This window comes from Arachis ipaensis, chromosome B3 (genome assembly GCF_059453495.1).
Source record: "Arachis ipaensis isolate K30076 ecotype BB chromosome B3, ASM5945349v1, whole genome shotgun sequence".
In the NCBI taxonomy this organism is placed as follows: domain Eukaryota; kingdom Viridiplantae; phylum Streptophyta; class Magnoliopsida; order Fabales; family Fabaceae; genus Arachis; species Arachis ipaensis.
The window spans coordinates 12,165,222-12,179,221 of record NC_142438.1 but is presented as its reverse complement, the minus strand read 5'-3'; positions in this window follow the sequence as shown (position 1 = coordinate 12,179,221).

The following is a 14,000-nucleotide window of genomic DNA, read 5'->3' as shown; positions in this document are numbered from 1 at the left end:
TATTAGTTCTAAGACCTCTTTATCTCTCTCGGCACCTAATTTCCTTTCGTTTGTCTTTTTCCCCTTTATGCACTCAATGCAGACTTCAAAGTCCGCCAAATTTAAGGGTCTAAGAATTTCATTCAACACGAGCCTCTGAATTCTCTGTTTAGATATGTGACCTAGGCGTTTGTGCCATAATGATGTCAAATTCTCATTTAATTTTCGTTTTGTACCTGTTTGTAATATTTCATTATTATAGGAATTCAAATCAAACCTATATAGATTATCCACCAAACAACCAGAGTGAATATTATTCAAATTATAAAAGAGACTGACTTTATTGTTTTCGAATGAACAAAAATAACCTGATTTGTCCAAACAAAAAACAAAAACTAAATTCTGTCCAAATGACGGTGTATAAAATGTCTCTAATAAATCCAAGTAAAATCCACTCGTGGAACATAATCTAAAGGTTCCTATAGCTTCGACTGCAACTATATTGCCGTCTGCCACATAGATGTATCTTTCAACATCACTTGGCGGTTGGCTTCACAGGCAACCTTGCATAGTAACACTTACATGAGTAGTAGCAGCAGAATCTACCCACCAAGTATCAACAGGTGCATAACTTAAACTAGTCTCAGAACAAACGAAAGTAAAAATTATACCCTTATTTACACGCCAGGTGGCATATTTGGTACAATTCTTCTTCATGTGTCCCACTTTCTTACAGAAGAAATAGGTTGAAACTTGATCCTGTTTTCTTAGCCTTTTTCTGCTGAGAAGGCACATCCGCAATAGTATCACGCTTTTTTTTTTATATTGAGAAGATGAAGCCATGGGAGCACTTTCAGTCTTATCTTGTTGCAGCCTCTCTTCTTCTTGCACATAGTGAGATATAAGCTCATTTACGAACTGAGTATCCTTCAGAGTGTTATAACTCACTTTGAATTGCCCAAAGTGTGCAGGAAGGGAGATCAAAATGAAATGCACGAGTAAGTCTTCAGACAACTCTAACTTTAATACTTTCAATTTTGAAGCAAGATGAGACATTTCTATAATGTACTCCCTTATATTCCTTTTACTTTTATACCTCATGGAGATAAGTTTACTCAAAATACTACTTGCCTCCGCCTTTTCATTCTTAGTAAAGAATTTTTCATTATCTTTCAGGAACTGTTTGGCATCTTTATTCTCAGTAATTGAGCCCCGAAACACCTCAGAAATTGAGTGTTTCATGATTATAATGCTCATTTGATTAGATCTCTCCCACTTCTCTATTTTAACCTCATTGAGATTTTCTAGAGTGGAAGTGGGTTTCTCCTCTCGAAGAGCTATATCCAGATCCATATAACCGAGGACAATCTCCACGGTATCCTTCTAAACCTTAAAGTTTGAACTATTCAGTATAGGAATATTATTATTGTGTAGAAACATTGGCAGTTGAAGCCATAGTTTCTTTATTAGAACAAAAAATAAGCATGTAGTAAATATTAGTTAAATAATGGGGAAAAAAATTCATGTTGAGATATCTAGAGCAATATTAATTTTTAATCTTTGGATAGAAAAATTAACTGTAAGTGATACTCTCACTGCAGTAATAAAAAATTGTCAAAATTTCTGTCACACATTAAGCTTTTCTTTGGACCGACTAAATGCAAACATGAAAACTTAAACTTCACAACCTATTTATTACCGCATATATTTTCTATTAATTGGCCAAACAATAACCTTCCTTTGGGCCGATTATTGACCGTATAATTAATAGAAAATAAACAAAAGTGTGCAATATTTATTATTTGACCAAACAATAAACTTCCTTTGGGTCGATTATTGTCTACATAAATAATAAGCATTATTTTATTCTTAATTAGTTACCCAAACATGTATTTACCATCAATATGTGTATATAATTTGGCTAAATATAGACCTTCTTTTGGGCTGACCAATATTTGCATGAATTACATATTACCATATTCCTAATGTTTTAAATAAATCAATTTTCACAAAAGAGGCTACTTTGGCAGCATAATATTCAATCAATTTATTCCAAAACCAAATTTTTATAAAATAGGTGGGTATAATAATCCAAATTGTTACTAGTTTTCTTATGTAACAATTAAAAAATATATTTAAATTGCAAAAGGAATTAAATTTTAATGGCGCATTTTTCAGACCTTAAAGAAAAAAAAACGTGATTATAACTGTGCAACAAATTCAAGTGCCAAAAAATTTTTGATACGTTAAGGTTAGAATCAATCATTAACGTAATCAATCCGTTAAGGGCTCTGATACCACTTGTTGGAATAAATTATTTTATTAACCCAGATCATCCATATTGAATCACCAAAAATATATCATAATGCGGAAGCGTACCTTTACTCATAGAAATCAGAAATTGATGGAAGGATTTGGATCTTGTGGTTCTTTCGATCTTCCTCAACCAAAACCTTCTGTATCCCTAGGACTGAATTGTAACTCTTCTGGTGGGGAAAGAGCGACAAAAGCTGCTTTGATATATGTTGGGGACCAAAACCCTAAAGGCACTATTTATATTTGAGCATGTCACCCATTAAACCATAAAGCCAAAATAAAAATAGTATCTAAAGTCCAAAAGATAATATATCTAAAATCTAAAAGATAATTATCTAAAGAACAAAAGATGATATATGGTTTTATTCTCATTTAATTCCAAATCAAAAGTAATAATGACTTATTCAATTTAGCATTTAAAACAATAAATGAGATCACCATTATATAAGTCATTTAATTTGAAATAGCATAATTTGTGATTATAATTAATATATGTATTTTCCACAAACAAATTAAGAAATTAAAATAATTTCCTAACAGCTTTCACTCCGTATTTATAGTGTGCACCTGATTAGTTTGGAAAAATATCTCTAACGGATACTGTTTTTGCTGAAGTTGGCCGGTGTATAGCTTGTCTGATGATGAATGTCTTCAAGTTTCTCGTCGAAATGAGTTATATGTCGGTAAGGAGAGAACAAAGGGGTGGGTACCTGCAAAAAACACTCCGACGCTCAAGTCAGTAAATATTTAACAGGTATAAGAATTCTATGATTATATAATGTTAAACATCAAATAGAACTTATCATTTGTGTCCTTATAATAATTCTATGAATATAGAATGTAAGACATGAAATAGAACTTATCATGTGTTCTTGAGATTAGATATACAAGGTTCCTTTTATAGGCATAAAATTGATTAATGATATTCATCTTATGACCGTTTGGTCATTAAGATGGAAATAATGGTCATTAAATCGGTAATAAAGTTGTTGGTTACAAGCAAATAATGAATGATAATTAAGGACGAACTATGACTCATAATGCACAATAAAGACCAAGCTATAAGGTGACGGTTCACAGCCCCAAGCTTTGTCTGCCGATCATATGATCCAGGCTAAGCTTAGAAAATAAAATGAGTTATAATTCGGTTAAAAAATAAGTGAATAACGATATGGTGAACCCCCAAGTTTTGTCGGGTTATTATGTTGGCACTTATTCAAGAAATAGTTGACTGGTAAGAGTCATTCAATTAAGATAGTTGTTTGGGAATATTTTTTCGCTTGAGAACTTTTTTTTATGACATGCGTATAGCATTTGATTGTATGTGAATTAAAAAGTTCAAAAATAGATATCCATTGACGGAATCAATTGTATGATCCGAGGATATAATGATTAATTGTCTTGAAAATTTTGCCGACCCACAACAACTTATTGAGAATTTCTCGCTCAAAGCAATTAGTTATTGAATATTTATAATTTATATTGAAGGTCATATATGACATGAATAAGATAAATTGAAAAAATAAACATGTATAAAATCGCAACATATATTGACTAATATATATTGTAAAAGTACAAAAGTTCAAAGTAGAAAGATATATCTTAAAAGCTGATAATTGTAGAGAAGAGAAGACAACATATAAATGTCATACATACCAAATATGAATTACTTAATTTTATTTGTTAATATTATAACTTTATTTCATAAAATCTACATTAACTTATTAATATAGCAATAAAATAATTAGTCATTTAATAATATAATAAATCTTGTTTAGCTATAAAGTATATTCTCTGTGCAAAAATAGCAAATTTGTATGTTTTTAACTATTTTTTGCTTAACTTTCTGCATTAAACAAATAATAACATAAAATCTAATAGCATAAAGTGAATAGTATAATAGTTATATACAATTGATTTTTTATGGAATCTAATTTTAAAATTTGAACTCATCATTACTGTTATTTAATTGTATAAATGAAATCATCAAGTAATAATAAGATAATATATGATGAATAAAATATATAATTTTATTTGTGTAAGTAGAAAACTTTGAAAAAATTAGCAAAATTGATAGGCAAGTTTGTACTCAAATTGATTGAAAATGGAGTTTCTTTTTTCTTAGATTGATTGAAAGTCGAATTTGTTTTCGAATTGGTTAAAAGCCGAGTTTGTTCTCGGATCGGTTAAAAGCCGAGTTTGTTCTCGGATTAATTCATTGATCGATTATGACGTGTGAAATATTATGATACGTAAAAGTGAAACAATTCGAATGTATAAAGTACATACTTTATAAAAAGTTATGATAGATTAAAATTTGATAAAAAGGTATTAAATAAAATCTTAAACAAGATTGTTGAAATTGGTTCAAAAATTTAAATATAAATCATGTTTTATGAACCTGGGGGAGTAGGAATTATTTTACTCGTCCCCACAGACGGCGCCAATTGTTTTTGCTGAGGTTGGCCGGTGTATAGCTCGTCCGTCGATGAATGTCTTCAAGTTTTTCGTCGAGAAGAGTTATATGTCGGTAAGGAGAGAACAAGGGGGTGAGTACCTGCAAAAGACATTCCGACATATAGAATGTTAAACATGAAATAGAATTTATCATGTGTTCTTGAAATTAGATATAAAAGATTCTTTTTAGAGGTATAGAATTGATTAATGATATTCATGTTATGACCATTTGGTCATTAAGATGGAAATGATGCTCATTAAGTCGTTAATGAAAGTATCAGTTACAAGTAAAGAATGAATAATAATTAAAGTCAAATTATGATTCATAATGCACAATAAAAACCGAACTATAAGGTGACAGATCATATATACTAACTGTTGTCAATTCTGATGAGATATAATTTGACTATGGGATTATCATATAGCACTACAATGTCCCCAAAGAGATGTGTAACAGTTGGACAGTAACAGATAGACTTGTAATTCGTTCTTTGAAATATTTAACTAATTAGGTAGTAAAAAAAAGTAATATCCATTTGGATCTTTTTTTTTTATACTCAAAGTGGCCAAATGCCCAAAGAAAACAAAAACTAGTTAGCAATCAATCTAAAGTCTAAACAATCTTATCCCTATACAATCAGCAAGAAGATGAGGCATTAGAATAGGTGGATGATGCATAAAACCAAAGAGACTAGCATCCTTTTCATGGCCAAGTTTGGCAAAGGCATTATCATAGTAGTTCGCCACTCTAAAAATATGTCTAATTTGAACTCTTCTCAATCTTATTAGCAATTCCTTAATTGGACGAACTAGAGAATATCCAACATGTTGCTCAGTATTTTGCTTTCGAATCTGATTCAATTAGGGATGGCAAAAATTCCCGGCGGAGCGGGTACCCGTGGAGATTTACTCGTCGAAGAGCAGGTATGGAGGGTAATTTTTACTCGCGGGACGGGGGACGGGGCCCCGTATAATAAACGGGGCAGGACAGGGTAGATGTCCCCACCCCGTGGAGACCCGTTAAATCTCCGTTTATATGAAAAGACCAAAATGCCCTGATATATATATATATATATATATATATATAAAATATGTTAGCCATTTGAACGTAACCCTAGCCATCACATTCCCCTATCCCTCAATCCCTGCTTGGCTACTTCAGACTTTAGAGAGACAGAGAGCGAGAACTGAACTGAGATTCTCGTCTCCACTCCTCCTCAAACCCTCAGCCCCTCCTGTCTCCTTCCTGCTGACTGCCGACTGCTGCCTTCCCCCCTCTGGTCCCTCAGCGCTGCCTCCCACCCCAGACCCCCTGAGTGGCTCGGTCACTCACTGAAGGTGTTGAGGCAGTCGAGCTCACCGTCGCGGGCTCGCAGCAGCATCATCTTCTTCTCCTGGTCGCAGCAGGCTCTGGAACGTCGTCGTCTTCTCCTGGTCGCAGTAGACTTGTCACCGGTCGTTATCTTCTGCTCTTCGCATCATCGGTCTTCACTGGTTTTCCTTCCCCTTTTCTTCGTGAGGTTCAAGGCAATCATCCCTGGTCTTTGCTGGTCTTCCATCCCCTTCTCTGAATTTAGATTTCTGAATTAGGGTAAGGAATTTTTGTGTTCTGAATTAATTAGATTCCGATTAATCTGAATTTCTGTGTTTTATATTTCTGAATTAGGTTGATATGAATTTGATTTCTGATTCTGATTAATATTTCTAAGTTAATATTGAGTTGATCTGAATTTAGGTTAATCTGATTCCGATTATGAATTTATGGTTTTGTAATTTATATTTCTGAGTTAGGTTGATATGATTTTGATTTCTGATTCTGATTTATATTTAGGGTTGATTTGATTCTGAATTTTTGAATTAGGGTAATTAGGTTCTAAGTTTTGAATTTTCTGATTTTGATTTCTAATTAGGGTTGATTTGATTCTGAATTTCTGATTTAGGGTAATTTTTAATTTATATTTTTTAATTATTGACTTGTTGATAACTCAATAAACAATTTTACACGGTTTTCATTCAATATTTGAATTATGGAATTGATAAGTTTAACAGTCGCGCTGATATACTTTTAGATTTCATGGAATTCTGAGATTCGATATATGTAGAGGCTTATTTGCCAATTTCATTTCCCTTCATTGATAATTTGAGTACATTTAATGTCTAATGTAGGTCATAAAAACTGCGTCTCAGTGTGGAATTTTGGTTTGAAGGAGGATGGCAATTTCATGGATCAGACTAAAAGTCAAAACTTGGACTCAAATTCTTAATCCGCATTGTACCAACTACCAATGAGGAAAACAAAACCCCTTTGGTTTTGGGGAGCCAATGATAAAAATGGTTCATTGTCTGATTCATTGGACAAAAGCACGATCCAATCGAAGTTTTGCGTACATAATCTTAATTTTTTTCAATTTTTTTTATTTTTTTTAATTTTTATTAATTTTTACAAAAATCTGCGGATATCCGCGGAGACCCAGGTCCCCGACGGATACGGGGTCCCTGTTACCCATCATGGGGACGGGACGGGGACGGGGATAGATATTGGGGGCGGGCGGCGGGGGGCATGTCCCCGCCCCCATGAGGACCCGTTGCCATCCCTAGATTCAATAATCAAGTTAGGGATTCTCATCTCCACCACGAGCTTAGTTCCCGCATAGAAGCCCCGCAACTCCTCCATAATAATCGTGCACGTTCCGATATTAATATAAAACTTAGAGATGAAGTTGCCCTCTGGGTCACACTCCCTTATCTCCTGGCTGAATCATCGCCCATCAACATTGACCTTAATCCTATTCTTCTAGAAGTGTCCATCCTATCAGCTCTTCTAGTAAGTCTAAGAACTTTATTACTATGATCTGTTAGATTGAGAGACGAGTGATAGTTATTTGCTAGTTTGTTGATCAACTAAGCCACTTAGTTATTCCAAATGTTGTGATTGTTGAAAATAAGATCATTTCAATATTTTGACCTTTTTAAAGTCAATTTGTTCGATATTTCTTCAAAATAACCACTACAAAAAAAGTCTATCAGCACACTTTTTTCTTGCCACGCTTTTTCGAGGGTGGCCACTGATATGAGATTTGGTTACGCTTTTTTTTGCTATGCTTAAAAAGCGTGGCCATAGAGGAAAATTGGCACGCTTTTACGAGGGTGGCCATTTATTTGAAATTTGGCCACGCTTTTTTACTGTCACGCTTGAAAAGCATGGCCATAAAGAGAAATTGGCAAGCTTTTACGAGGGTGGCCACTGATTAAAAATTTGGCCACCCTTTTTTTTGTCACGCTTAAAAAGCGTGGCCATAGAGGGCAACCGGCACACTTGAAAAGCGTGGCTATACCGTGTTTATTTTGGCACCATAAAAAAATGTGTCGATAGAGTTCCCTCCCCTAAAATTTAGTTTCCCACCTATTTTTCCCACACTTAACCTTTTTTTTCTAAGTTATCGAATTTAACGCTAAAAATTATAACAACAACACACACTAGCTTTACATTGTTACCAAATTCACTTTTAACTAAAAAAAATAACAACAACACACTAACTAAAAATAATGAAACCCTAAAAATTCACTTTCAAACCCTAAAAGCTAAGGCGCCGTCAGCTTCATCTTCTTAAACCCAGCCTTCGTCGTTCATCCATCTTCATCATCATCTTCATCACTGCCCTTCCTCGCACCCAACCTTCATCCCCTTCATCTCCTTCATCGTTGTGTTAGCCAAGATCGCAACCCTTCGCGCTTAAGATCGCAACCCTTGCTGTTTTGCTTGTTGTCCTTCTCACCGTTCTAGTCGCGGTTCTGCTCGCTTCTCTGTCATGGTTCTGCTTGCCGTGCTGCTCAAAGGTTAGTGCTCAGTTGTGCTCCATCTTCGTTTTTTTAAAATGCTCCATTTAGAAATCAATCAAGAAAATTGGATGATTAATGGAATGTTTTTTGTTGTTAACTTTTTATTGAATTGATTAGTGATTAGCTCTTGCTGTGCTGCTGTTTTAATTTGTAAAATAGATGATTATTGAATGTTTTCTGCTGTTTTATTGATTAGTGATGAGCTCTTACTGTTTTAATTTGTAATCAAGAAAATTGGATGATTATTGAATAATGTTTTTTGCTGTTTTATTGAATTGATTAGTGGTTAGCTCTTAATTTTTATTGAATGATTTCTGCTGTTTTCTGCTGTTTTAACTAATGTGCAATATTAGAAAATAGCAAAATAGCGACTTTGATTCCACTCGTTGCCGATAGCTCAAAAAGCATGGCGAAAAGCTATCGACACGCTTTTTTTGCACTTTTCGACGCGCTTTTAAAGCGTGGCAGAAAGATTATTTTCTTGTGGTAAACTAATCCTTTAATTTTGGAAATATGATTTTCATTAATTCTCAATCAAGTTTTCGTCTCACAATTATTAGTGTAATATTGACGAGAAGAGTAATATCATTTTAGTGTTGTAATGAATTGTTGGTATGATTATATTTAAGAATTTAAAAATAGTTGGTATCATATAACTTGATTGATGTAAAAATGGAATTTGTGTAAGTTATAAGATTATGTTTTTTTTTTTCAAAGGTAGAATTTTATTTTATGGAAATTAAGATTTGGGTGTATGGTAGATCACATACAAGATTAAAAAAGAAAAATTTCAGCAAAGAAATATCTAGATCAGAAAACAACATTGAAAGAAAAAAGAAAGATTAAAATTAATAATTCTTCTTTAGACATCTCTAATCATCTTCAAATTTCTCAATCAAGCAAGCACGCTTGAAACTCTGATTCACTTTTTCTGGTTCGTTTAAGAACACAAGCCTTGTCAAAAGCTTCACCTTTAAATATGAATCCGTTGCGAGCCTTCCATATCTTCTACATCAGGTTTGCTACTTCTCTCAATTTCTTCGATCAATTTCTGCTTCGTTTCAGCTTCTCAGTTAACGCCATCCACAATTGCCAAATTAAACTTTTTGGTCCGTTTGGCTTCCAAGGCTCCAATTTCAAATCTGAGCCAAGTAGACCATGATTGACCACAACTAATCATTTAATATTGGACCTTTTCTTTCATCACGTTACATCTTTGATAGGTTGGAGGGTATTCTAATTCTTGCATAGAGTTGTTGATTTACCGACAACCTCTTGTGCATTACTTTTTAGAGGAAGACTCTTATTTTTGGAATAGCCTGAAGCCACAGTGTAGCAACCTCTTTTTCCCTTGGTCAGGTAACCGAATCATCTCTTTCTCCAATTTCAATTTGTAAAATATTATGTGCAATATCTATACTGAATTGTTCTATTATTGGTTGCTGCTTTTATTGTTTGTTTTCATTTAGGAGTTGATTAATCTAATTAGTTGCGAACCAGTAGGAATTAACATCTTAGTAGATAATGCTTATTGATTTTTGATTCAAGAGTCCTCTATTATCCTCATTGAATGCACATTCCCAATTCTCCATTTGATTCCTTTTTCCGAAAGCTTCCTCCCCTCCAATAAACTCCTCCAATTCCATAAGGGGTTATTTTCAATTTTTGCTTGTAAGAAGTCAAAGTATAAAAAATATTTTCTCTTATAGACTTGATGAATTAACGAGTTAGACTTTGTCTATAATCGATATCCTTGCTTACCTAACATTGCTAAATTGAAGATTCTGATATCTTTGAAGTTTAGCCCTCCTTAATGCTTTGGTTTACAAAAGGCACTCCATTTAACCCAATACATATTCTTCTCCGCTTTTCTTTATTCCCACCCGAATTACATTATCATCTGGTGAATCTCCTCTAAGAGTATCTTCGAAAGTATGAAGCAACTAAGTATGTAAATAGAAATAGTTGTCGCTACCGCTTTAATGAGTACCTCCCTACCACTCATCGATAATAAGGCTCATTTTCATTGTTGGAGCTTGTTAGAAACCTTATCTTTAACATAAATAAAAGTGATTTTATTAGATCTATTAATCACTTCGGATAGTTCAAGGTATTTATCCTAATTACCGACATGAGAAGCCTATAGAATTGAAGCTAGGTGCATGCAGTCTAGATTTCATAGGAATGTTGTAGTTAAAAAACACATAAAATTTGTTTAGATTGACCACTTAACCACTAATTAGTGGATATGTATGTATCACATTCATTAAATTGTGGCACGCATCCTCCGAGGCTCTATTATATAGGATAGAATCATCTGCAAAGAAAAGATGACTACTAGTAGGACATCTGCGAGTTAGTCTCAAACTCACAACTTTGTCTTTGTTCTCCTCTGTGAAGAAAATAGGACAGACCCTTTGTACAAACAAAAAATAAATAAGAAAAGAGACGATCGCCTTGGCGCAATCTTCTACATAACTTAAAGAAATCACGAGGTTGTCCATTCACAGTAACAGAATACGAGACCATGATCACACACTCCTTTAATCAGTCCACCCACTTCTGACAGAAACTCATATTCTTTAAAATAGCCTATATGAAATTTCATTCCACCATATCATACGTTTTATTCATATCTAACTCCAAAACAAATTTTTGTTCATCAGATCTTTTGTTCTTTAGAAAATGCATAAACTCATGCGCGATAAGAATATTATCACTTAGGAGTCCTCTTTTAATAAATGTATTTTGATTAGCACTTATGACAATTTTATTACGCTCTGTAACCTGTGAACTAGAATTTTTGACACAATTTTATAGAAGACGCTGTTGAAGTTGATTTGTCTTATTTTTTTTAATGCTATTATTGTTAGACATTTTTGGAATTAAGCAAATATTAGTATATAAGATTATGTTGAGTATTTTATCAATGATAAATTATATTAAGTTTTCCTGAGGTTAAACAATATTATACACGATTTTTTAATTCATAAAATCATATATTAAAAGTTTGTTTAAATGTTATTAAGATGTTAAAAAAAATTAAAAACTCATATAAACAAATCCTAACATTAAAGCATATAACATTCATGAGGGATTATTTTCAATTTCTCCAAAACCTTCCTCTTCACCAATAAACTCCTCCAATTCCATGAGGGGTTATTTTCAATTTCTGAATATAAGAAGTCAGAGTATCGAAAATATTTATTCTTACAGATTCAATGAATTAATGAGTTAGATTTTGTCCATAGTTGCCATCCTTCCTTATCTAACATTACTAAATTGAAGCTCTGATATCTTTAAAGTTTAGCCTTCCTTGATGCTTTGGTTTACAAATGGCACTCCATGTAACTCAATACATGTTCTTCTCCACTTATTTTGTCCCCACCAGAATTGCATTATCATCTGGGGAATCTCCTGCAAGAGTATCTCTGAAAGTTTGAAGCAACTAAGTGTGTAAATAGAAATAGTTGTCGCTACCACTTTAATGAATACCTCCCTACCACTCATCGATAATAAAGCTCGTTTTCCATTGTTGGAGCGTGTTAGAAACTTTATCTTTGACATAATTAAAAGAGATTCTCTTGGATCTGTTAATCGGTGGCCCAAGGTATCTGTCCTGATACCGACATGAGAAACCTGTAAAATTGAAGTTAGGTGCGTGCTGTCTAGATTTCATAGGAATGTTGTAGCTAAAAAACACATAAAATTTGGCTAGATTGACCACTTTACCATTAATTAGTGAAAATGTATGTATCAGATTCATTAAATTGTGGCACACATCCTCCGAGACTCTATTAAATAGGATAGAATCATCTGCAAAGAAAAGATGACTAATAGTAGGACATCTGCGAGTTAGTCTCAAACTCACAACTTTGTGTCTCTGTTCTCCTCTGTGGAGCAAATAGGACAGACCCTTTGCACAAACAAAAAATAAATAGGAAAAGAGAGAATTGTCTTGGCGCAATCCTCTACATAGCTTAAAGAAATCATGAGGTTGTCCATTCAGAGTAACAGAATACGAGATCATGCTCACGCACTCTTTTAACCAGTCCACTCACTACTTCTGACAGAAACCCATCTTCTTTAAAATAGCCTATATAAAATTTCATTCTACCATATAATACGTCTTATTCATATATAACATCAAAGCAAATTCTTGTTCACCAAATCGTTTGTTCTTAAGGAAATGCATAAACTAATGTGCGATAGGAATATTATAACTTATAAATCTCCTTTTAATGAATGTATTTTAATTAGCACTTATGATAGTCTTATTACGTTCTGTAACTTGTGAACTAGAATTTTTGACACAATTTTATAGAAGACGCTGTTGAAGTTGATTAGTCTTATTTTTTTAATCCTATTATTGTCAAACATTTTTGGAATTAATCAAATATTAATATATAAGATTATGTTGAGTATTTTATCAATGATAAATTATATTAAGTTTTCCCGAGGTTAAACAATATTACACACGTTTTTTTTAAATTCATTAAATTATATATTAAAAGTTTGTTTAGATATTATTAAATTGTTAAAAAAAATTTAAAACACATATAAAAAAATCCTAACATTAAAGCATATAACATTTTTGAGGGGTTATTTTCAATTTCTCCAAGACCTTCCTCTTCTCCAATAAACTCCTCCAATTCCATGAGGGATTATTTTCAATTTCTGTATGTAGGAACTCAGAGTATCGAAAATATTTATTCTTACAGATTTAGTGAATTAATGAGTTAGATTTTATCCGTAGTTGCCATCCTTCCTTATCTAACATTACTAAATTGAAGGCTCTGATATCTTTAAAGTTTAGCCTTCCTTGATGCTTTGGTTTACAAATGGCACTCCATGTAACTCAATACATGTTCTTCTCTACTTATTTTTGTCCCCACCAGAACTGCATTATCATCTAGTGAATCTCCTCCAAGAGTATCTCCGAAAGTTTGAAGCAACTAAGTGTGTAAATAGAAATAGTTGTCGCTATCGCTTTAATGAATGCCTCCCTACCACTCATCGATAATAAAGGTCGTTTTCCATTGTTGGAGCATGTTAGAAACCTTATCTTTGACATAATTAAAACAGATTCTCTTGGATCTGTTAATCACTTCGGGTAGCCCAAGGTATCTGTCCTGATATCGATGTGAGAAACCTGTAAAATTGAAGCTAGGTGCCTGATGTCTGAATTTCATAGGAATGTTGTTGCTAAAAAACACATAAAATTTGGCTAGATTGACCACTTGACAACTAATTAGTGAAAATGTATGTATCAGATTCATTAAATTGTGGCATACATCCTCCGAGACTCTATTAAATAGGATAGAATCATCTGCAAAGAAAAGATTACTAATAGTAGGACATCTGCGAGTTAGTCTCAAACTCACAACTTTGTGTCTCTGTTATCCTCT